General features: G+C 37.8%; 1 protein-coding gene and 1 long non-coding RNA gene across 4 annotated transcripts in view; one reads left to right on the forward strand and one right to left on the reverse strand.

Moving 5' to 3' along the window:
- LOC109405079 (vesicle-associated membrane protein/synaptobrevin-binding protein) overlaps nt 1-25,300 on the reverse strand; it is a 49,338-nt gene that overhangs the window by 18,583 nt on the left and 5,455 nt on the right. The window lies entirely within an intron of this gene.
- Nucleotides 17,334-18,521, forward strand: LOC115256442 (uncharacterized). 3 transcript variants are annotated; one of them, XR_009996312.1, is made up of 3 exons: nt 17,361-17,885; nt 17,942-18,236; nt 18,296-18,521. It is a non-coding gene; the product is annotated as an uncharacterized LOC115256442 (long non-coding RNA). The 3 variants fall into 3 exon arrangements; XR_009996310.1 differs by having other exon boundaries at nt 17,362-17,885; nt 17,945-18,236; XR_009996308.1 differs by having other exon boundaries at nt 17,334-18,236.

A 25,300-nucleotide genomic window follows, 5' to 3' on the forward strand; every position in this document is an offset into this window, starting at 1 on the left:
CGTGAATTCATTAACCAATAGTTAGTGACGTCAGTCTCCATGCATACATTACGTAACGCTTCAGAGGAAGTGTGAAAATCTAGTGATTTTGTTAAATATAGGGGTGGTGGGGGTGAAGTGGACAGGTGGGGTAAAATGGACAGGGTACAGTTTCATGACTTTTATCGTTTTTCAAAATGTTTCAACGATTGAAGCTTATGCCTAAGCATGAATCATTATACTTTTGCTGATCTTGAACATTAAAATCAAATAAACCTCTTCAAGATGACAAAAATGTTAAAAATCACGTGAAAAATCGGAAATGATGTAAAATCTGCTTATAATTGCTAAGGTTTTCTCGTAAGCTATTTTCAAATTCTTACAAGTTTTACACCGTAAACCAATAAAGTCCACGTAAAAGAATATATTTGACCGAAAAAAAAAAATTTAGTTTTGCAAAAAAAAAAAGTTTTGGAAATATTTTTAACAAAATCAGACCGTGGGGGTAAAATGGACAATCGGTTCAAATTTCACCAAAATTTCATATTTGTTTTGCAAACTTCAGAATCATCAGCCGTCATACCCATCGTGAGATAATTGAAGTAAAAAGTTATAAAAAAATATTTTATATCAACAAAATATAATTTTCATCCAAAACAGTGCTTGCTTTTTACTCTATTTTTACAATAATTATTTAAGTGTGTTTCAAAGTTTGTATTAAAAGTTTGAAAACAACAAAATAAAGGCATCGTATGAAATTTGATAGTTTGTATTTAAAAACATAGAAACAATATGCTGTTATATAACTTTCAACGACTTGTTCATTTTACCCCATCGATTGTCCATTTTACCCCCACCAATTTTTTTCATGCTATTTTGATGCACGATTTGTTGAAGAAAATAATCAAAGAAAACAATATTTTTTTAAATGCAACTCCTTACAAGATTTCTAGAGTATATGATTACCTTCCATGTTACTCGGAAAAGCAGATGGATTTTGCCGCATTTCCGCGGGAAACGTCCAAAATGCTTAGATTGTCCACTTTACCCCCACCACCCCTAAGGGCATTCCACACATATTGTAATGAGTGGGAAGGCCATCAAAAATAAAGTAATTTCAATGGTACGTAATTTGTCAAACATACATTAGATAACACATTGTCTCAGTCATCAACTAATTTGCGAGAAGGATAACTGTTCTAAACTGGATGACTGAAAACCTGAAATTTTTAACTTGTAGAGCACATCGAACCCACAACAATCTCATTATAAAATAAACGTATAACAATCCAGATCACGGGAGGTCCCAACTTATCCTATTTATCTGTTTTAGAGTACATTACATTGGCATAAATATTTTCTCCCATTAGAAGGAACTGGAGAGATGGATCTGACAGGTGGTCCAAAATAAGGTATGCACACAGCAAAATCTAGCCACCGCATTTGGGATAGAAATTTCTCTATTTTCAACGAATCGTGGCAATCTCTGGCGCAAATGAAAGCTAATTGTGTAAGGAATCGAAAAATATTTACTTCGGGATATATTTTGACATTTTGTTTAAAATAGAGTCAAGGGAACAAGAAGTCCTCGAAAAGTTTTTGCACAAACGTGCTGAAAATCTGACAATGTACATTAATGCGACCGTCCCCGCAGACCTAAGTTAGCTTTCAAGTATTCGGTTATATACATCATTACAACCTGGAAAGGTTGCAGATCAACTTAAGAGCAAGAAAAAATCGAAGTTTGGCAAGAAATACATAGTTTGGTCAACAATATGAATTTGTGGTTTGAAAAACCGAACTTTTAGAAATACATGTACAGCAAATCATCTTTTTCACTAGGGGAAATGTCGGGAAAAATGGCTGGCACCCCTTATTCAAAAGCTTAGATATTGTGTATTGATTTGAATTGATTTTTGTCCCCTGTTTTTGGCGGAGAATGCTTGCGTTTGTATGCAGAAAACTATGTAGAAATTGTACTGCATTTTTCCAAAAAACGTAAAATCTCATACACTTCAAAACTCAACCCAATTGAAAAATATTGAGTAACCGTGAATTGGAACCTTCAAAAAATGTCAAGAACGACAGCTTTCATCGAAAAATAAGATTGATTTTGACACAAAGGTGGTAAAAATTTCTTGGCATGCGGTCGAAGGTACTGTGCAAAACTTTACGGAAGGACTCAAGCTCAAAACTTGAGATGACGGATATAACAAGTCAAATCAGCAATGTCTTGATGTTGATTTAAAGTAAAATAATGCTTTTTTACGATGAATTGCTTTTGGTTTGGGAATAAGTTGGAATGAATTATTACTGCTTGATTTTCTTTGGCCAGATTTTGCTGTGCGCATACCTTATGTCCACATCTGATTATGTTGAACATATTTTGGTCATACCTCAAACCACCATTTTAGTAAATATTATCGCTCCAACGAGCTTAAAAACAGTTTATTTTGAGTTCTTACAAGGCCATAACTACATTCACATGAAATAAATATTTATTTGTAACATTTATTACCTCTTCGAAGCTACAAATTTGTCACCTTCTTTGTTTTTGGTGCTTTTTCGTGCGTTTTAGGAAGTGGAAACATTTTTTCTATTTTTGATACTGAACAGCATATTTAACTGGCATAAAAAATGAAGGTCATCACATAGTTGAATACTTTTCGTGTTCCAACAAAAAATTACCAAGATTTAGTAGAGATTATGTAATAAATATCATAAAACTCTCTAAGTGGGCCAAAATACCTGCCCGGTCCAAAATACCTCCACTACCCTAATCACGTAAGGTGAAACTGCTGTACCCAAAAAAATATTTCCATTAACCCTCTACTTCCCATGGTTGCTCTAGCGCACCAACGATTTTTGACGAACTCGAGACAAACGGAACTAGATGCATATGATCCAATAGTTTCATTAAGTAAACTCAACTGTCAATTATTTGTTTCAATAGTGGAACTATTGATAAACAATCTAAATACTATTGATTTACAAATTAATTTATTTTTCGTTGATTTCGAAAAATTTGGCCAATTTGCAATAATTTTGTTCCAGTACTTTCTTCGGAAACGCTATCTTGGCATAGAAATCGTCGTTCAAAGTCGCGGGAAGGAAAGGGTTAAAGAACTCATTAAAGAAAAAGATTAGCAGCATTGCTTGTTTACAGCCGAAACGAGCACTAAAAATATTTCACTATCAAGCTTGTGGTATTGCGACAGGTTGAAATGTTAAAAGGATTTCGCGATTTTCAATATCAATGATTGTATGGTAAGTGGGGGCAGGATGGGTCACCTAAGAAATGGATCCCTATAACTTTTTGAATATAAATCGCATTTCGCTGTATTCTACCACGACTCTCAGATACACTAGTCAGCTATAATATAAGAGTATAGAAAGGTCATAAAGTTTGAAACCTGCTTCTTGACAAGCAATTTTCAAAACATGACCCATCTTGCCCCACCCCTTTTTTGCGGGGGCAAGATGGGTCGGCTATCAGAAAACTCGATTTTTCTCCAACAAAAAATACTACAGGGGATGGCCAAAATGTTTGGGATAGGCAACTTTTTTTTCTCTCACAAAAAAGTTCAACATGCTATAACTTTTCATTGAGTGTAATAAAAAATCCCAAATTTTGACTGCTTGTCAACCTATTATGTGTGCATCATTGGTACAAATTTGAGCTCGATTGATTAATATTTCGCAAAGTTAGAACCGTTCGGGTAAAACACTATTTTTCAAACAACTCATTTTTGAGGTGTCATATCTCGGAAACCAGTGAACCGAATTTAATGAAATTTTGAACGTTTGCTAATAATATGTAAATGCTTCACAAACTATTAAAATATAGGTACTTTTTAAACGTTGAAAAAAGTTATCATGAATTGAGATTTTTTGGACTTCTCTCGAAAAAATGTAATTTTTTTACATCAATGTCAATAAATTTTAGTGTTGATATCCAAAGATTTTCCACTTCTGATTTCAAGCTATCTCTAATCAGATATATTAGAGCCTATTTAGATTGAAGAAAGAACACATTTAATAATTTTTGCAATTAAGTTGCAAAATAGCTAACTTTTCACTCGCGAGAATAGCACTAAAATGTGCTATTTTTCGATACTAAAAGAAGTATGCCGAAAAGTACTACTTTTCGGCACACTTAAAAGTGCCGAAAAGTACCACTTTTCGGCACTTTTGTTCCTATACACTTTTGTCAAACTACAGTGAAATTCTCGGGATTTCTAAGGGAACATTAGACCGGGGCCAGATTCTACTGCTACTTCTACGTTCATTGAGTAGAGGAAAAAACTGCTATCGTTGACCTACTTCCGGAAAATCAAAATTCTTTCACGAAGGTTTGTCGCACTGATTTCCTACGGCTGCCTAAAAACTTCTGACACCCAACTTTAGCACAGCATACCTGATTGAAAAACGTGCTCCAGCGCGGCATGGATGCTTACACGTGGTATCTCTTGCAACATAGTTGTGCAGCTAGAAATGACCCAACTCAATGAGATTTTTTTCAATTGCAAAAAATGTTGTATGCAACTCGTTGCAAAACTCGATTTTTTCAGCACTCGTCATATTTATCCAACTCGGCAAGCCTCGTTGGATAAATGTAAGACTCGTGCTGAAAAAAACCATCATTTTGCAACTTGTTGCATAAATAACTATTTTGTGTAGTATTGTGAATTTGACTTATTTTCCTTTATATGGGTAAAAATTTCAACCAAGTATAACTTAATTCGTTGTGAGAAAATATTACATTTTATAACGTTGTATCAAGTATCAATATATTGTTGATAAACGCTAAAAAATTCATTCAATTCGGTTCACTGGTTTCCGAGATATGACAGTTCAAAAATTAGTTGTCTATATAAAAGTGTTTTAACCGAACGGTTCTAACTTCGCGAAAAATTAATCAATCGAGCCCAAATTTGTACCAATGATGCACATATAATAGGTTGACAAACAGTCAAAATTTGAGATTTTTTGATGTACTCTATAAGAAGTTATAGCATGTTGAATTTTTTTGTGGAAGTAAAAAAGTAGCCTATCCCAAACATTTTGGCCATCCCCTGTATATCTTCCATTTTTTCTCTATACATCTAAGCTTCACAGACGTACAGATTACATGAAAAAAGTGTTGAAATATATCGGTAGATTATTCTCAGAATTAGAAGATTTTTGTTCAGGTAGCCATAAACAAACTTTGAAAACCTCTATTTTTTGTAGAAAAATTTCAAAAATAGTTTCACAAATTCTCAGTGCTCTAATTGCTTCGATAATGTAGGTCACAGAATAGCCTTTCAATGAAGAATAAAACATATTGAAAAACTATGCAAACATACCGAAAAATTAGGGTGACCCATCTTGCCCCGTCTACACAATACACGTAGTAATATGGAATGTATAGCATAAGGAGTATATCGAAAAAATATTTTATTTTTTTTTTCTGCGCAAGGAACGTAAAGAATTTTCCAAACAATAGACACATTCCACGCACCTCTACGCCAAGGGTGTGAAATATCAAAGTGATTGTTTCGCCCCAAGCTTTCCAGCATATGAAAAAGGGTAGATTCAATCTTAGGAAAACCATTTGTTTCACTTAAAATTTGACTGGTTACGTATTTAAATAGCTAGGTGAAGTAATAGCATTTTATGTAAGAAAAATGAAATTTTTCATTGATAATTTTCAAATATGCCTGCTGGCACGGTAATGTTCGAAAACATTTAAACTATTTTTTTATTAATGTAGTATAATAACGTATATTTTATACACCCAAAGGACACTTTTCATAAAAATAGGTTTTGATATGTTTTAAGCACTTTTTGCAATAGCCGCAATTTAATGGTGTCCCGTTACGAAAATAGTATATTTGTTGTAATAGCGAATTTATCACTAGCTTTAGAAAAATGATTTTCAGGATTCTCTTAGTACTCGTGGAGACCTTTCTTCCAACATATTGGGTTACCTTGATCGACGCGTTATCTTAGGCGTTACTATGGGTGCGTAGATTTGGTGTCCCGTTACGAAAATTTTAAAGACATTCATAAGTGGATAAATAAGTGTGGTTTGATCAAATATTTAATCAAAAATCTGTAACCGTGATGAAATGATATTATAGGGTGTATATATTTTCATTATCCTTCTTGGTGTAACGCCCCTACTGAAACAAAGCCCGCTTCTCAGCTCTCCACGGAAACTACGTAAACAAAGGGCAGGTATTCTGGTGGATCAGTATAAAAAGTGATGATAGCATACTCTTTAAAAGCTATAAACTTTTTAACGTGTCCTATGAATTACCACCATGATGTATAAAATGGTTTATAGAATCACAAAGCGTTCAAAACTTGAAGATCCCGAAGTGATGGTTGGCATTCCTTCCTTACCCCATTCATCACCGTATAATTTACTTTTATGACGACAAACATATTTTGAAGCTTATGTTCTTATTAAAAAAAAGTGTAAAATGCATCACGAAAATAGCGTAGCATTACTTTTTGTGATAACATAATTTAGTAACCGTTGATTGAAAGTCTAGCGACCTCCCTCTTGTCGTTTTGGTTGACAACTTTTTTTTCTTCTCGAAATCCGTTTGTTTGTATCGTTACTGGTTGTCCTTAGCTAAATATCAACGGAAAGCCCCCATAATCTCATCCCCTCAAAAAAAACTTTGTTCTCTCTAACCTCGACCAAACGACAAGTTCAACAGTTCCCCAAAACTAACATAGAATAAAAGAAAAATCCCTTTTAAAATGTAAAATTTATTTCAACGAAAATTGGTTCCTTTATTCCCAAGGCGCATAAGCTTTCCAATAAAGGATTAAAGCAACATGCGACATATGCTTGAAAAGACTGTGTTGGAAGAATGTACTATAGATATCATTGGCCATATCAGTTGATACATACTTAAGTCAATTTTTTCTATCCCATTCTTTCGAAATGAAGATTGATACGTCGCTCGGCATGTTTTGGTTACAAACCAGAAATGTTCCCGATGACACCCCCGTGGAACCTGTGCTAAATGTTCCGAGGTGGCCATTTAGTTGATACATACTTAAGTCTATCCACAGACAAACAGACGTAACACCTAGAACAATTTTCGTGAAAATCATCGCCCAGTTCACACTACCATCACCTGGTGGAAAAGTTGCACGAATCACTGTGTTGTGCCATATCGTCAACAGAAGGCGCTAGTGTTGAACGTCAAAAGCAAATAAAAACAATGTGCCCGCCTTTGGTTGTGAAAGCGACAACTATGAAGATATAAAATGATCGTTAAAAGCATGGTCGATAGAAATTTCGCCAGTGTTACGTCTGTTTGTCTGTGGTCTATCGTTTCTGACTCAGTTATTTGAAATCATGAAGATTGATATGTCGCACGGCATGTTTAGGTTGAAAGCCAGAAGTGTCCCCAATGAGGCCCCGCGGAACCTGTTACGGGATTCCGGATGGGCCAACTGATTCAAATCTTGTTATAGCAGTTGTGTTTCACTATTCGCAACAAAAATTTCGTTGAAAATCGATGGTTCAAACACAACAACATACGGAATAATCACTTTGAGCCATTTTGACAACCCCCTGACCCTAGCACAATCCGGAATATCTCCGGAATGGTTCCGGATATTGCATGGCCACTTGTGTATAATAAACTAGCTCCAATTTATGATCAATTGAGGGCGACTTCAAAAAAATCGGATGAAAATTGGCGAAATGCCAGCATTTTGAAAATGAGTTGTAGAGGGTCGGATACGTGAAGGTTAAATAAAACTCGAAACAGGTTCCCCAGGGCCCATTACGATGGCCACCACACCATAGAGCCAGAGTGGGTTTGAAGGACTATTGGTGTCCTGCCGGACAGCTACTATCTGTAAAACTCACTTCGGCAATCTTGTTCACATCAATCCAAAGAAGAAATGTCTAGAAGACTCTATTATTCAAAACTTCATAACAGAGCTAATATACGCATTTCAGAATGAAAATTTTAAAAAGAAGATTTCTGCGATGGTGTCCCGTTACGAAATGTAACATGTTATATAAAGTAAATTGGAACCAAAACCCCATAGAACAAGTATTGCATCAGCAAGTATATCTAATAAGCTTGTTATAAAACCTGTTAAACCATATGATCATGAACATTATAATTGATTGCAGACGTCATTTGTTCACGAAAGTTAGTTCCTCGCGGTGTCCCGTTACGCTGGAATGTGTCAATATATCACTTTTTTGTGTATCCACTTGGTTCATCTGGGAAAATTATTGAAAGATTCAAAACATATATAGTACGGTTAACCGTTATGTGTCCGACAAACTTTTTGCTTTTTTCTACACCGTGCTTTTCAAATGGGCGCTGGGTACCCAGGTACTCTGTCGGCCACATAAGGGTTAAAAACGGTACTGACCCATCTTGCCCCCTGACCCATCTTGCCCCCACATACCATACAACTGGCATTTTCGGACGCAGGCTTCTAAGTAAGAATCAATGAAAAGCAACATATCCAGTTAAAAGATTATTATAATCCGTTGATGTTTCGAAACATAATTTGCAACTGCGATATTTTTGCTGATAAAAAAATTCCGGGAAACGCATGTAACTCCTCATGAAGTTCCCGTTCGTGTAATCAATCACGTAACTATACCAGCACGTGCTAGGTACTTTCCACATCATTACGGAATGGTGCAAAACACGAAATTGGCGCTACACAGGAGATTCATCGAATTAAGCAAATGTAATTGACTGAGGTTGTTTTGTTTGTTTGTTTATTACCAGGGATTTTAACCATTTATGGGTCATTCATTCCGTAATTGACTGAGGTGTATCTTCAGTTAACCTAGTCGGATTAGGGAGTCGGAGACGGTGGTTTGGACTCTTGAGGATCTGTTAGGGTAGAATTGTTATACGTATTCTTGGGCATACCGCAGGGCAAGTCATTGCGATTATCATATAAAATACAAATTAGTGCAATTCATTGCAAAAGCCAGAGAGAGACATCTTTGTCTAGATAGGTTCCAGCAGGTGCGTAGTAGTCGAAAACGAATTCATCGCATCGAGTAGGAAGCCGCAAATCAGTCTGACTTTGGAAAGCGATACTGAACAAATCATGGTTGAAAGAAATTATATTGCGAGGTCGAAGGCCAACGTCAATTCACTACCGTCTACCCTCGTTGGTTTGACCTCATCTAATCTGAACACTTTTTAATTTGATCCCCTCTAATCTGCACATCGTTCAAACCAAAAATGGCTCAAACGTCATTCTGCCCATGGAACGGGGTGAAACGGAACGCAGAATCAAAACAAAATAGCAAAAACGGTTGCCAACAGTTTGTTTTTCGATGCCCACAGGGTTACTAGAAGTTCAAATTAAAAAATGAACCCCGATGGTTTGCATGAGGTGTCATTCAAACCAACGGGGGTAGACGGTACGCTACCTGTTAGGGGTAAATTGATATACTTTTATCAGCTGCGCTGTAGTAGCACAGATTCTTGAATTTTTCCACCTTGAATACATCAGTCTTCTCCGCACGATACCCTGCTATTGTCTATTGGGGAAGGTCGATATCGTGCGCGCGTTTTTCTCTGCATTGGTGTAACGGAAAAAAAGTTTTGCGAAACACTACAAATGCATTGTGCTCCCGATGGGTACCACAATGTAGACAACTGCTAAAAGAACCCTTCAAATGCGCATTTTATTATCCGCATCGAGCCCCATATTTTGAAGCTAGTGGGATACGAAAAGTAAAATATAACGAATACATTGGAACCTTACAAATGCACATTTTATTTTCCGTATCGGGCCCTACGTCTGGGAACTCAGCTACGCAAAATAAAATGGAATATCACAAATGCACAAAACACAAACATGCAAAACATAACATAAATTGTGCCCAGTTATCCACATAGATAACTAGGTCCGAACCCAGGATGACGAGGTTTCATTTTTGTTCTTGGTCCATCAGTCAATCCTGTAATCGTATTTCTTCTGGCGGATTGCCTTTTGTTTGCAGCGTTACTTGCTTACATAGCTTGTTTTGGTCTAGGAATTTCTAATCCTAAGGGGGCATCCTGATTTGGGCAACAACACAAGACCGTCTACAATTTGATGTCCGTGTTAGGGGACGGCTTGCGTGTTTTGTGCTGGTTCGCTCCTGAAATGTTTGGAGCGCTACAAATGCACATTAAAATTTAGGGGCAAATGAACAAATCACAGTACAAAACAGAAAATTAACTGACAAAATGTTCACAACTATTTACAAACGTAACACACTCCATGCAACAATCGAAGAATTTTCTATGAATTGCATTCTCCAATTCATGGAAAATTCTTAAAACTACTTTACAACGTATCAACTATATAACAAACGTAACATTGGTTAAACATCGTCATATTGAGAAGCCCAGAGTGCCATTGTCGTCCGTCCGAAGCAAAGAGGTAAGAAGCACCAAAACTCTTGCCACCATTCTTTATCAGCCCGAACACAATTGCAGACGACTAACTACTTCAACTGGCAACAACGGTTGATACGGGATTATGTAAAGCTACGCGATAAAGGTGCCGGTTGGAGTGACGTGTATTGTCTTGCTGATTCTATTTTTTTTTTCGACAATGCAACATCATCGTGGGTGGGTGGCTCCATGAATGTTTGTTTTGCTTCAAGAGCACACTTAGTATTGGAGAAGCAGGGTCACAAGCAGTTTATTTAAGTTAGAATGAAGTCTAAAATAATGTATAAAATGAGAAACTCTGCGTTTATCTTCGAGTTCGATTCCAGGGCGGTCCAAGAGCTTTTCGTAGTACCTAGAGTATCTTCATGACCAAAATCCAAATTATCATAAATTTTAGATTTTAGTTTTAAATCAATTTGTGCGATTTGTTGAATCACCCCTCGTCGGATTTTGTCAAGTACAGTCGGAACCCGCTCGTTGAGCGACAACCTCCACCCAACCAACGAATTCGATTCGTTAGTTGGGTGAAGTGACAGCAGCACAAGGGGCGTGCGCATTGTTTTTTAAAATCATGTTTAGGTTGGAAGCAAAAAGCGAGGCAAAAAGGAAGTTATTTCAATTTGTTTCACATTTAGAGCAAAACTGATACGTCTTGCAATGGCCAATGCGAGAAATAATTACAGGGGGTGGCCAAAATGTTTGGGATAGGCAACTTTTTTTTCTCTCACAAAAAAGTTCAACATGCTATAACTTGTCATTGAGTGCATCAAAAAATCTCAAATTTTGACTGTTTGTCAACCTATTATATGTGCATCATTGGTACAAATTTGGACTCAATTGATCAATATTTCGCAAAGTTAGAACCGTTCGGGTAAAACACCAATTTTTAAACAACTCATTTTTGAGCTGTCATATCTCGGAAACCAGTGAACCGAATTGAATGAAATTTTGAACGTACACTAACACTATGTAAATGCTCCACAAACTATTAAAACATAGGTACTTTTTGAACGTTGAAAAAAGTTATCATAGATTGACACTTTTTGGGTTTTTCTCGAAAAATATATTTTTTTTTACATCAATGTCAATAAGTTTTTGTGTTGATATCCAAAGATTTTCCACTTCTGTTGTCAAGTTATCTCTAATCAGATATATTAGAGCCTATTTAGATTGAAGGAATAACACATTTAGTAATTTTTGTGTGGTATTGTAAATTTGACTTATTTTCCTCTATGTGGGTAAAAATTTCAACCCGGTATAATTTAATTCGCCGTGAAAAAATATTACATTTTATAACGTTGTATTAAGTATCAATATATTGTTGATAAACGTTAAAAAATTCATTCAATTCGGTTCACTGGTTTCCGAGATACGACAGCTCAAAAATGAGTTGCCTAAAAAATAGTGTTTTACCCGAACGGTTCTAACTCCGCGAAAAATTATTCAACCGAGCCCAAATTTGTACCAAAGATGCACATATAATAGGTTGACAAACAGTCAAAATTTTTTGATGCACTCTATGAAAAGTTACAGCATGTTGAATTTTTTTGTTGGAGAAAAAAAGTTGCCTATCCCAAACATTTTGGCCATCCCCTGTATTTTCACCCATTTTTAGTCGATGAAGTGAAAATATAGATGTTTATGAAACAACCCGGACCAAAAGCAAGCACAAAACGCTTCCAATGATCGACAAAATAAAGATTACCGATGTTTTGCATTTGTTTCGAAGTAATTGTACATATTCTTTTTTTTAAGAAATATGAAATAGAAATTCTTTTCGATTATCAGTGAAGTTTAAGAAACCAAAAACTCATTAGGTCGCCCCTCGGAATTACAGATTGGTTGTCATTTCAGTTTGACATTGAATTATGACATCCAGGTACTTTTTAGTTGGCTGACAGCTCAACTAACGGGGCCCCAACTAAAAAGTCACCCAACTATTAAGCCCCCAACCAGCGGGTCATGACTGTAGTTGCCCCACTGTCAAACGATGATATCAAAAAACCTATTTGAAATTAATTTTATGCATCAAAATAAAGTTCTAAAAATCTGAAAAAAATCATAGTTGGTCAGGAACAGTTGCTTTTTCGTATAAAATAAAAATAAAAACAAATTACTAAATCCAATTGGTAGAGAAAGCTTTAGGTAATAGCTATGGAAGTGGTCGATAGAACACTCAGCTAAAGAGCAGGCGTTGTTCCAGAAGAGACATAATTTGTGTAGAAGAAGCACATTTTCCAAATCCTACTAAAACTCTATGATTCTTAGATTCTTTACGACTTATCGCCATTTCGAGATTTCAGTATCTCTTCTTTGGAATTTTCATGCAAATCCTCCAAAAATGTAAGACATTATTGAAATTACTTTGGAAGCTATCCACGCGGTCGAACCCAACTCAACCTTTCGTTTCCTGAAAAAAAATATCTCGACCAATAATAATTAGCTTTGACTAATAATTACGCCCAGATAACTGGCAACTTTGTGTGAATTCAGATAGTAAGATGTATCCCATTAGTCGAAGATACTGATCTGTTAACTACCTATTACGAGAGAACAAGCAAGTTGTGGGTATCAACCTTCCTCCACACAGGAATATGAATGTTGCATGGGCTTCTACCTACCTACATGCCAATAGAAGAAAAGCACGGGAGAATATGCGATGCATGCACCCAAAAATAGAATGCAGTTCCACCAAAATATGTTTTCACTTGTTGTCTATCATTCATGCCACTTGGTTGTTGGTAGCAAATGAGCATTGATGGGTGTTATGGTTAAAAATTGGTCATGGTTCATTAAGTGTAGTATTGTCTTAATATTAACTTTTAACGAACTCATGTTTTGGATGCAATATAAAGATGAATTAAGAATACAAGTATTTATATTTGAAATTCTGTTACAAACGTTTATGAAATTCACAATACACGACGAAACGAAACTAAATTGACTAAACTATGCTATTTAAAGCATACACAAAAATCAAGCCTAACTTTACCAAACACCGTATCTAACAAAATCAACGAGCGGATAAATCGAAGGGGAAGTTCACTGTTCCCATACCCGGGTAGAGGTGAATGGCAAACCAAAAACAAAAGAATAACAAATTTTATTGTCATAACTTATTTTGTCATTCATGAGTTCTTCATGAAGAGCTTAAAACAACATGTGAATAGCATAATATGATATCATAACAAAATATGCCATTCGCTTGTCATTTATCAAATTTGGAAGAACAACTACTGAATGTCTTATTTTGCTATCATAGCAAATTTTGCAATTGGTGAGATATTGTTGACCTCTTACGAGTTTGATGAACCATCGCAGTTTGGCACTTATAAAGAACAACATAATGACAAAATTTGAATTTTGGTTACTCTAATGGTAACTTTTGATAGTTGACAGGCGAATAACTAATTTTGATATTGTTCTGTTTTCAATAACTCAATAATGGTATATTTTGCAATTGTCAACCTTAATTTTTTTTTGTTCTTGGTTTGCCATTGTAATGTCAAAACTTGACAATCTTCAGTTATTTCATAGAACAATGTCAGTTATTTTTTTGCCCTTTTGTTACTTATTTCAAACAAACCAATGGCAAATTTTACCATTCAATAATTCTTTTTGAATGGTATAACTTGCAATTGTTTTGTAATTCTTTTCTGCCCGGGTAGCAACTCATACATTGAGCATTTCGGAAACGTGAAAAATCCAGGTATTTTTTCACAAATCATCACCGAAGGTGAGTGATACAAATACAAGTAGTCCTCAACGGAATTCAGCGCCTCATGTAAAAATCTCTTTTTTGTTTACATATGTTACATGCGGTGTTTGGTAATGTTAGGCTTGATAATGTTGAAAGCACACTCATAGCTGTCATTTGATTCTGGAAGATCATAAACACGTTGAAAAGTGCAAAAAGGCCGTTCATAAACCAAGGCTTCTAGGAAGTCTGGGGGTCTGATCAAAGTCCACACTCCCCATACACATTTCAAAATTTTTGGATGGATACAAGTCGGCGGAGATCCCCCTAACGGTCTGTGATTCCCAAAATATAGTTCGCGACTCGCGTGGTTTATGAACAGCCTCAAAGATTACACTCAGTTCACTCTGACCAACATTTCAGAGTAACACTCTCTATGCAAGGTTCTTATGCACTTCACTGGATTTCCACCGATCAGACCTACACGTCATGTGAATGAGGACCAGCTGTTCAAAAGGGGCGTTGGGCTAGTGATTTTTTTATTCTTTTGATAGAACTTTTTTGTTAATAATCTGTATTTGAAAGTTTTTTCCAGCTAAAAGGTGTTTTGCATTCTTGTAACTATTCATACCGAAACGATTCAGATACATGCAATGTTTTTCTATTCGCTTTCCAAATGCTAAATCATCATTAATAATCTATGAATTTTGTTCAAAGACTATGTTATCTAAAAAAAAGCATACCAAGAGTAAACCGTACAGCGCATTGTTTGTAAACTAACCAACACTTGAAGAGCCTCGATTTCTTCACCTTAGCTTAGGAGCTAAACTAGCTTCCATCAAGTTTACGAGGTAAGTGAAGAAATCGGACACAAGTGTTTAACGTTTTGTTAACTTTTTATTTACTATTTGAACAAAGGTTTTTGTTAGATATGTGTTTCATCATTATTGTTTTTTATGGCTGTACGTTCATTTGGAGCTTAGTCTTTCTCTCTTCAACTTAGCGTTTTTTGACAAGAGCTTTTTCAAATGCCATTGATCGAGGCAGGGCTACATCCCAACTGCAAGCCGCTAAGATAAATTTTACAATAGCAAATCTTTGACGTTTCGTGGCCTTGTTGTTTACGTTTTGGACGTCAGCTTATGGAATTGGATTTTTAAATTTTGAAAAATGTCTTGTTTTTTTCAATTTCATACAAAAGAGCATCTTTTTCTGAGCCACTATTATTTTTTCAGATTTTTAGAACTTTATTTTGGTGCCTAAAATCAATTTCAAAGAGATTTTTTTAAATCACCTTTTGTCAGCTGGGTAACTGTTTGACAGCTCCGCCCAGTACAAAATGCGACGAGGGGTGATTCGACAAATCGCTCCCATACAAACTTCAAATTGATTTTTTAATAGGTTCCCGGGCACAAAAATTCATGAAAATTTGAATTTCGGCTCAGTTTGGCATGCAGATTCCGAATATGGTGATATCTCAACACCGGCAAAGAAGCCAATTGCCAGCTTTTGCCAGCTTTTAATGGGCAGCAACAATTTTGCCAGCTTTTAATGGGTAGTTTAAATTCAAAATGTGGGATACACGTGCGTGGGCAGCACGCACTTGATGGCAGCAGTCTTTCTGGGATTCCAAAGGAATTCACAGAAGCTCTTGATGAGATTCTTCTGGGGGTTTATTTAGGATTCCTGCAGAAGTTCCCTCTGATTTTTTATCAAGATAAATCTTCTGAGGTTCCTAAAGCTGAGATATTATCAAACATTCTTGCCAGGATTCCCCCAGGAAGTATTCCTGAGATTCTTCCAAATATTCTTTCCTGTATTTCTCTAGATTTTTTTTCGCGAGATTCCTCCAGTATTACTCCTTCTAGGAAAGAGTTCCAGGAATCCCAGAAAAAGTTCCCGGAAAAATCCACGAAAGAGTTACAAAAGAAAATCCCGAAGCTATTCCTGACAGAAGTCCAGCATAAAGTTCCCGGGGAAATCTCTGAAAAAATTCCCGAAAAAATCATGCAAGTAGTTCCTAAAGGAATCCCGAACAAAGTGCCTGGTGGAGCTACCCGAATCCCGAAAGGAAATCTATGCAATCCCAAAAATAGTTCCTGAAAGAATTCCGGAAAAAGTTCCTGGAGGCATCCCGAAGAAGATTTTGGAGAAATACTGTTTCGTTACGGTTAGCTTTCGTTAGTATTCTTGTAGGATTCCTGGGAGGATCTCAGAAAGAATCCCTGAAGAAATTTCTGAAGGAATTGCGGAAGGAATCTCGCATGGAATTCCTAGAAGGAATCTTTGACAGAATTTTCGCTGAAATTTTTAGGAATATTTTCTGGAAGACGAAGTCCAACAAAACTTCCAACAGAAATTCCGGAAGAGATCCCAAAGAGATAATTTCTGGAGGAACCCCAAAAAGAAGCTCAGATGGAGTTTCTTGAGGAATCCTAGAATAAATTTGTGGAGAAACCACGGATAAATTTTCTGTAGGAATCACAGGAAAAAAATGCTGGAGTAATCCTAAAAAGAGTTCCTGAAAGAATCTTGGAATTCCTGAAAATGTATTCCCTAAGAAATCCCAGAAAGTAGGCACATTAGCCTATACGTACTTTCCACCTTACGGCGGTAACTATCGGTACGTAGCGCCGGGCCACCATACCTAAGTTCGGACAAGGCGAAACAAGCCAAAAGGTAGCGCTCACTCGCATACAAGGGTTTGACGGGGCGCTTCGAAATGATAGAGTAATCGCCTAAACAAATCATCTCTTACTGCTGCGACTACCGGTTGTTAACAATCACCTTAGTTTTGTGGTGAGCTAATTCCATTTTCCTGAATCCCATCCACTCATTCACAACTGCGAACGAGTGGGCAGCAGTCACTTCCACTTCTTCGATCGAGTCACCGCCGTCCATAACACCGGATCCAGTAGAGAACCTTGCGGGACTTCTGAGGTTATGTGAAACCATAATATTTGGTGAAACAACTTTCAATCCATCCTTGTGGCGCAAACTTCCGAGAATCTTATACGCACAACCGGGTATCCACAGACGCAGGAACGCATCGGCAATAGGCGTCCAACTGGTAAGGGCCTGTCCATAAACTACGTAGACTCTTAGGGGGGGACGGGGGGGTCTGGCCAAAGTCTACGCTCCATACAAATTTCGAAAATTTTGTATGAACAAAAGTCTACGAGGGGGGAGGGGGGGGGGGGGGGTCTGAGATGGCCGAAAAAAAGTCTACGTAGTTTATGGACATCGCCTAATTCCTTACATCCAGAGCGCTATCTCGGCGGTCTTTGTAATCGACAAGATAGCGACTACGGTCGACCTTCCCTTCAGGAAGCCAAACTGGTTGCTCAAGAGACCATTTACACCCTCGGTGTGCCTGAACATTCTGTTGAGGATGACCTGTTCGAGCACCTTCTCCGCAGTGTCGTCTACAATACCTACAGGTCTCCGGGTGGTTTCCCCGCTGCTACAGTTAAGAATTAGCGATGAATTTGTAAACCTAGATAAATTTAAGTGTACGCTAGAAAATAAAATCATCGACTAAATAAATCATGAGCACCCCCCCATTGCTTGAAATGTCAAAGGGTATGGAAAATTATATTGCTGATTACCATGACGTGCTAGGCCAGCAGCGAAGCTTCCGCCTAAACACACAGACGAACGGGACACAAAAAGAAAGCCGTCCGACCGAGCGGTGGTGAGTGCTCCATAGTGCCGAAAATTTTATGATCGCGCAGGCGGTTCGATACCAGTTCTAGCTCGCGAATGTGAGTAATACCGCATATACGAGAAACCCAGATACAGTAATTGATGTACTCCCCAGCAGACGACCTCTATTCGGTACTTTCGGACTAGGCCTCGCACGAGCAGGCAATTCGGGTACAGCACGTGGTGTTCACTGTGCCATTCATCAGAACTGTAGTTCGTTCATCCCGATCGGCCTCGCACCACTGACATCGCAGCGGCAAGCATCACTGGAACGAGCCCAACTCGTTATCGTAGGCTCGTAAGACCAGAACGCGAGTAGGAACGTCGAATTTCACTCCGGAGATACTGCCAGAAGGCGGCAAGCAAGCGAATCAGAGGATACACTTCGACCGAACAAGCCCCGTAACCGGGTAAGGAAACACACACTAGTGAACCTACGTACCAGCGTCTAACAGAAGCATTTCGATAGGGCTTTGTTCCAGATCTCTCAGGTGTCACGAGCGCACTTGCTTCCGAGAGCAATCTCCGGTTGACGGTGCTGGTTTTCCAACTGCCAGAAGGTCCGGCTTGATTAGGCGCAGGAGGAGCGCCTGAAGCGAGGACGGAGACCAGACGGAGAGTTGAATTTCCGATCGCGGCCGACCTCCATCTTAAGAAGGAAAAGGAACAAGCTTCCTGGCACATCTCGCGTCATGCATGGTATGTAAGAATCACTCCACTGAGTGCAACGTTCGGGTGAGCAGCCCCGTCTAATCATAAGCCAACATGTATTAGGTGTAAGAAACAGAGCAGGGACAGTTAAGCTCATTGATGCAGAGCAATAAATCTATGCAATGTTCTAGAATTCTTGGGCTGTCTAGCTTGGTTCATTTAAGCAATTCTTTCCCATTGATGGGATGATTGGTATAAGCAACACCGCCTTTGGCAATAGAAGCAGACTCTACCGCTTTCAAACTTCTGGGAAAACTCTCTCGATCAGGCATTTCTGCATACCGTGTAAGCACCAAACTTTGCGCAGTGCCAAACATTGCGCATTTTAGTGAGCACTATTTGCTTGAAAGGCAATATTTCCTGAACTCATATTTTTCACATATGCCCACAATCACTTTCTAGTCTTCTAGGAAAAAAAAAAGTTCACATTATGAACCAGAACCAGCAGAATGTTTGGCGATTTTTTGAAAAGTGCGCAAAGTTAGGCCCTAGGTGCGCAAAGTATGGTACGTTTACGGTAGTAGAGCTGAACATCCCGGGACGTCTACTTATCGTATTAAGTTCGTCTTTTGGATGTCTTGAGGACGTCTCCTGAGCGCCTTTGCAACAGCTACTTTTAAGGCCAAGTTCAGAACTCCGTCCAGACCTGGAACTTTGCTATCCCCGCAAGTTGCTCATCGGTGATCCTCTCCTCATTGCCAGTCCCAATCCCCAGCGGCACTACGAAAGGAGACCAAGGACTAGGATCATGACACGGAAAAAGCCCCTCCACGATCCGGCGCTGTCCATAAACTACGTAGACTTTTTTTCGGCCATCTCAGACCCCCCCTCCCCCCTCGTAGACTTTTGTTCATACACAATTTTCGAAATTTGTATGGAGCGTAGACTTTGGCCAGACCCCCCCGTCCCCCCCTAAGAGTCTGCGTAGTTTATGGACAGGCCCTCCTCTCCAACATCTCTGAAGACTACTCTGTACGAACCATTACACTTCTTGTCTTGGCCGATCACGATCCTGTAAGCATCACCCCACGGATTCGCATTGGCACTCTGACAATGACCCCAAAGTGGGCCTTTTTGCTCAGTTCGTGCTCGCTGCATCTTCCGCAGGTTCGCAATGACTTGAGTCCATCCGTAAGCCGGTGGTCTCCCATTTCTGTGGTGCAATTGCTTAGACATGGTCGCATCGCACGCATGCGAGAGCGCCACTACCAGCTCCGCTTAAACCGAGTAGGTTCAGCAATACTGTAGCGAACCGTCAGGTGATCGCTGTGAGTGTAGCCATTGTGGAGCCATCACACTACTTGTTAAGCCAAGATTATGAAAGTAACGTCGATGATCGACTCCGCTTCGTTCCTGTTAAAGGCACGGCTAATGTTGGTATTAGCCAGATCGACATCGAGTATTGCCAGTGGCTCTAGCAGGATTTGACCCCACTGGTTCGTGGAACGGCTTCTCCATTTCACGATGACAGGCACCCTGTCAACATGGCTGCTATGCAATCCAGCATCTGCATAAGCTGCTCGATTGCAGCAACCTCAAAAGAAGACTCCGTGGAGTCTTGGCTCCAGTTTGAAAGAATACTAAAGTAGTACAAATCTTGGATGCATTAATGGACTCGGTCAACCGCTTGAGATCTCTTAAGGACAAGGTTATTAGAAACGAAAGATGGCCGCCACAATGGCCGTCTTGTAATTCATTCAAAACTTCAAGAGCATGAATCTGATTATTAAGCAGGCCATAAAATTGAAAATGCTACTTATGGCTTGCTTACTCGCAAGGAATTCACTAAACAGCGTAAACCGATTTAACCAGTGGTTCCCAAACTTTTTGCTACCGCGGCGCTTTTTGAAATTTTCAAAATTTTCGCGGCGCACCAAAAACTTTTTACAAAGAATTTTAATAATTTTAACACCTTCAGTTCAAAATTTCAAATATAAATCGTAAAAAAGCCTTCAATAACATGTTTTTTTATAAATAAAAAAAAAACAAAAATTGCTTAAAGATTCGCAGAACTTAACACAAATTTTAGATTTCTGTAGGATTGCATTGCAAAACTTTTATTTTTTTTAAATAAAGTACGTAGATAACCAAATTTAAGGGAAAATAGTTATAAAATGAATTGTTCAGAAGCTGCCAGAACGGCTAACAGTAAGGGGTCAAGTTTTTGTATTCGGAACTCAAAAAACTCAACTCAACAACACCATGTACGAGCCCAATACTCGCGTGGCGTGTCTCCGGAGATGCAATCCGAAGTCCCTGGGTGGAAATAGAGATAAGTGACATTTCAACACACGAAAACTAGCGCAAATTTTTCCTCACACAAAAGTGCACGCCGATTGAAAGGCTATTCAGATTGCATATGCAAATATTACCCAATCGAATTGGGTAAAACGGGTAAATAATGATAAAATTAACGTCCGGGGCAAGAGTGCAAATATTTTCCTCGCATTTTCACAACTACATCTACAAAAAAGGCACGCATACATTTGAACGTGATTACCTCCATAGACCTGAATTCCAGCGGTGGGAGCAATCCTTTAACTGTGTGCACTACCAACGACTAGACCGACGAGATAGATATTTCGGACAACTGCAACAGGCAGAGAAATACGTCTGCACTCTCGAACGGTACGTTTTCAATTCATGCATGAAATCGACACATAAATTGTCGCAGGATTTTTACGATAAGGAGCTAAACCAGTCTATAGGAGGAAATCCCAATCATAGAGACAAACTAACAAGTTATGATAGTGATGTAAGTAAAAATGTCGTCCCAATACGTTTGAGACGAAGACCTGGAGATTGACAGTAATTATAGATGACAGTATTATGCAAAGAACTTCAAAACAGTTTCTTGAAATATCTACTTTGAATTGCAAGCTATTGATAAAATCGAAAACTAAGCCGAATCATAAAAAGTCCAGCAATTTGAGAGTCTTACGAAAGTTTTCAAAATTCCGGGAATATGTATGAACATTTTGTAAAAATCTAAATGTTTCATGAGGATATTATAAATTCCGGAAAACATTCGTAGACTTTGGAATATTTACTAGGGTAAATGTACCAATAGTGGTGCTATTAGTAGCTCCTTTTAGTAAAATAATTGAATAAAATTGATAATACTACAAAATAAAAAGTCTAAAAACGTTTATCGGTAGTTTTCCAGTTAAATTTGCTAGGAAAAATGTAAAAACCATTGTTTATTTCAGTTTTTGCTAATAATAGTGGTGGGACCCACCACTATAGGAACACTGCCACCACTATAGGTGCAAAGGAGCAAAAAAATTAAGGAAAGCAATTGTTTAAAATAGGTTTTTCGAAAAATCCTGAACATAAAACTTAATTAATGTTATCAAATAGGTATCTATGAAAAATATCATTTGCAAGCTTTTTGGTCAAAATAGTGCTAAATTGCCACTACCACTACTATTGGTACTACCTCCACTAAGGGAGCTTTTACCCTATTTAATTGAAAATTTAGAAGCGGGAAAACCCCTTTGGACAACTTTCTTTTAAATTCTTCCACAAAAAAGCCAAAACATTGGTTTGGGCTATACAAAAAAGGTTTTGAGGTGACACTAGCTTTACAAAACATTACAAAAACAGCTAAAATATATTCTGCCTTCAATAATAAGAGTTTGTTCTTTGTGTTTTGCCCAAAAGCCTGCGGCGCACCTGAGAGATGTTCACGGCGCACCAGGGCGCCGCGGCGCACAGTTTGGGAAGCACTGGATTAAACTGATTAAACATCGCGATCACCAAGCCAATCTTTGATTATTTCATTCGCAAAATCATGAAACATTTTAAATAAGCAGAAAATCATGGCTTACGCAGCAATTTAATCTGTTTACTGAGTGCCCTTATTAAATAACATTTTCAGGCCTCTTCGTTTGACGGATCTCCAGATTTGTGCTCACTAAAACGTGAGGCAAAATTCAGAATTTGGAAAGTGAACGCAAGGAACCTTCACTTCAAGCACATACAAACAGACGTATCACTTGGAACAAAGTTATATTCTGTTATTCTGTTATAATCAACGCACCCCCGGGCCGTGGCCAATCTGCGTTGAATCGCTGGGCGATACGTCTACCAGTAGACTTGTATTTGCCCTATGCTAAACCGATTAGCATAGCAAGTCCTTTCCACTGATGAGTAGGCTCGAATGTCCCGCCCCTCCCTATAACCCATAGGGGGAAATAAGGAGTTTTCAGTTTCAAGTTTTGCATGGATCATGACACCAACTCTTTCTACCATAATGCTTTAAAAAATCTGAAATAAAAGAAAACTAATATGATAAAAATAATTGAGATACAAGTTTTTATACAAAATTTAATGATCAGTTATTTAAAGGTGAATTGAAGAAATGTTAAGTACGGTACATATATTATAAAATGTTCCGCACCGCCACGAATGTCATGAATAACCAAACACATAAATATTCTATTTGCCTAGTAGTAGAAAGAGTTGCGTGCCTGTTTATAAAAGTTTTTACTTATCTTGATTGCTCCGGACAATTTCCGTTCGTATTGGGAAACTTCGTGAGTGTACCAGGATAGGATTTCTTCAAAATTATGGCGTTTTCTGGAATTAAAAAAAAAAAAAAAAAAATAAAAGGAAATACTGGGCCGCACAGCTCCGCGGCCCACTTATATTAGTATAATGTTTATAACAAGTGATAAATTTTAGAGAATACAATTCTTAATCAGTATAAATAATAATTACTGGGTTCTACTTTATATGCTACAAGATAGATTTTTTGCCCTCCACCATTTTTACTATTGAAGTGTACGAACTTATTGACATATTAAGACATCAGTGATTCAAATACAATGTAGTGAAAATCTTGAGTCGATAGCATTCAACATCCGAGTTTTTTATGCATATAATAACGTTACAGTGATTAATTTAAATATGGCTCAACAAAAAATACTATTTAATTTTTAAACAGATACGCCTACCAAATTACTGTTTATTAAATAATTATCCTTAGCCATGCAAAATAATAACGTGATACAAGAGTTCTCATGTTATATCAATATTGTCATGCTATCCGCTCCTGAGTTCAATTTCATTTGAATTAAAGAAAACGTTTACAAAGAAGAATATCTAAATTACATTAATCTGCTTGTTTACACTACTCTTGCTACTTACTATTACGTCTACAAATGAATAATGTTAGTAGAGACTACTAAGCCTTGTCGGTTTCTCCAGCACTACTTATAGTCAACTGTTGTTAGATCATGCAACAGTGCCTAAGTTCATGCTGGAAGAATGACAAAATCAAGCGTGTGAATAGACAACAATTTGATTATTTGGAGTCAGATAGGGTCACATTGGGCAGGATGCAGTAGAAAAAAGGGGGAATATTTGAGACGAATATTTATTCTATTATTATTCTAATTGTTAGTTTACTACAACGCTTGACAATAAACGATAAACCAATTCCAAGCTTACCAGTTTGGCACCTTGCCAGGGGAACTTGGCCGTGTATCCACAGCTCAGGGATTAACTCCATACCGTCAATAATGTAAATTATCAACTATAGTCTTTTGTGATACTATGACGGAATATTATTTGGAGTAATCTTCTGAGACACACAATCCGGGCAAAATGGATTGTCAGATAATCAGTGCCCTTTCAGCACCAGGTGTTACATCACGATCATTAATATACAGGAGTATAAAAATTACAAGATGTGATGGCCGGAAGAATACAGTGTCGAACAAAACTACTGCTTTGTCCGACACTGCAGGTAAGCTAACTCCCCCACAAACAGACGTATCACTTGGAACAAAGTGCGATTAAAACCATCGTCACAAAAGTACAATCGCCCAATGCTGATTATGTGAGCAAACGTCAAACAGGAGCAAAAACTATGCCAGCGCCAAAAGAGATATTTACGAACTACAAAATATTTTAATAGTCCGTTGAAACGCGAAATGATGGGAAGTGGGTAGAGTAAAACGTCTGTTTGTCTGTGCTTTAAGTTTACTGATTGAGTTGCGGCCACATTTTAAATCCATTTCACCATCCATTGACATTTCAAGGGATTTAGATGATGCAATTGATATTATAACGTCCTTCATCTGTAAAGCTTTTAAAGAAGCGTGACCTTTGCGGTCTATGAAGATCACAGGGGAACCCCTTGGTGGTCACATAAATATAATCGCCCAATACTAATTATGTTGTGTTTCGCAAATCCACTGAAGAGTAGATGGCGGTGTGAGCAAATGTCAAACAGGAGCAAAAACGATACGAGCGGCATAAGCGAGATGTTTAAGAACTACAAAATATTTAAATAGTCCGTTCAAACGCGAAACAATGGGAAGTGGGTAAAGTAAGAGGTATGTTTGTCTGTGACTATATAATCGATTGAGTGGGCACTAAATGGCTTTGTTCCTTTCAAATCTCCTGGAGCAGATGGGATACACATATCCTATTTTTTTTCACAAGCACAAGGGCTTTTGATTCTTTCCAACTACTTGTTTCCAGTTTAGCTAAAGGGTATATTCTCAAATCTTGGCGGATTAGTACTGTATATTTGTCGATCATCACATCCGTGATATTCATCTGGCTGACGTGCCTCTTCATGTCAATCAACATACTTAACTTATCAATCTGGAAAGTCCTATGTGACACTTTTAAACAAACAAGCAATATTGTTTGAATGTTTTCATAGATTCCTACTTATGGCTTTGCCAACGACTACCTAAAATTGTTAGTCGGTATGTCCATTAGCACCCTTTTCGCCCTTCAGGTAGTA

The sequence above is a fragment of the Aedes albopictus genome, chromosome 1, assembly GCF_035046485.1.
Source record: "Aedes albopictus strain Foshan chromosome 1, AalbF5, whole genome shotgun sequence".
Classification (NCBI taxonomy): domain Eukaryota; kingdom Metazoa; phylum Arthropoda; class Insecta; order Diptera; family Culicidae; genus Aedes; species Aedes albopictus.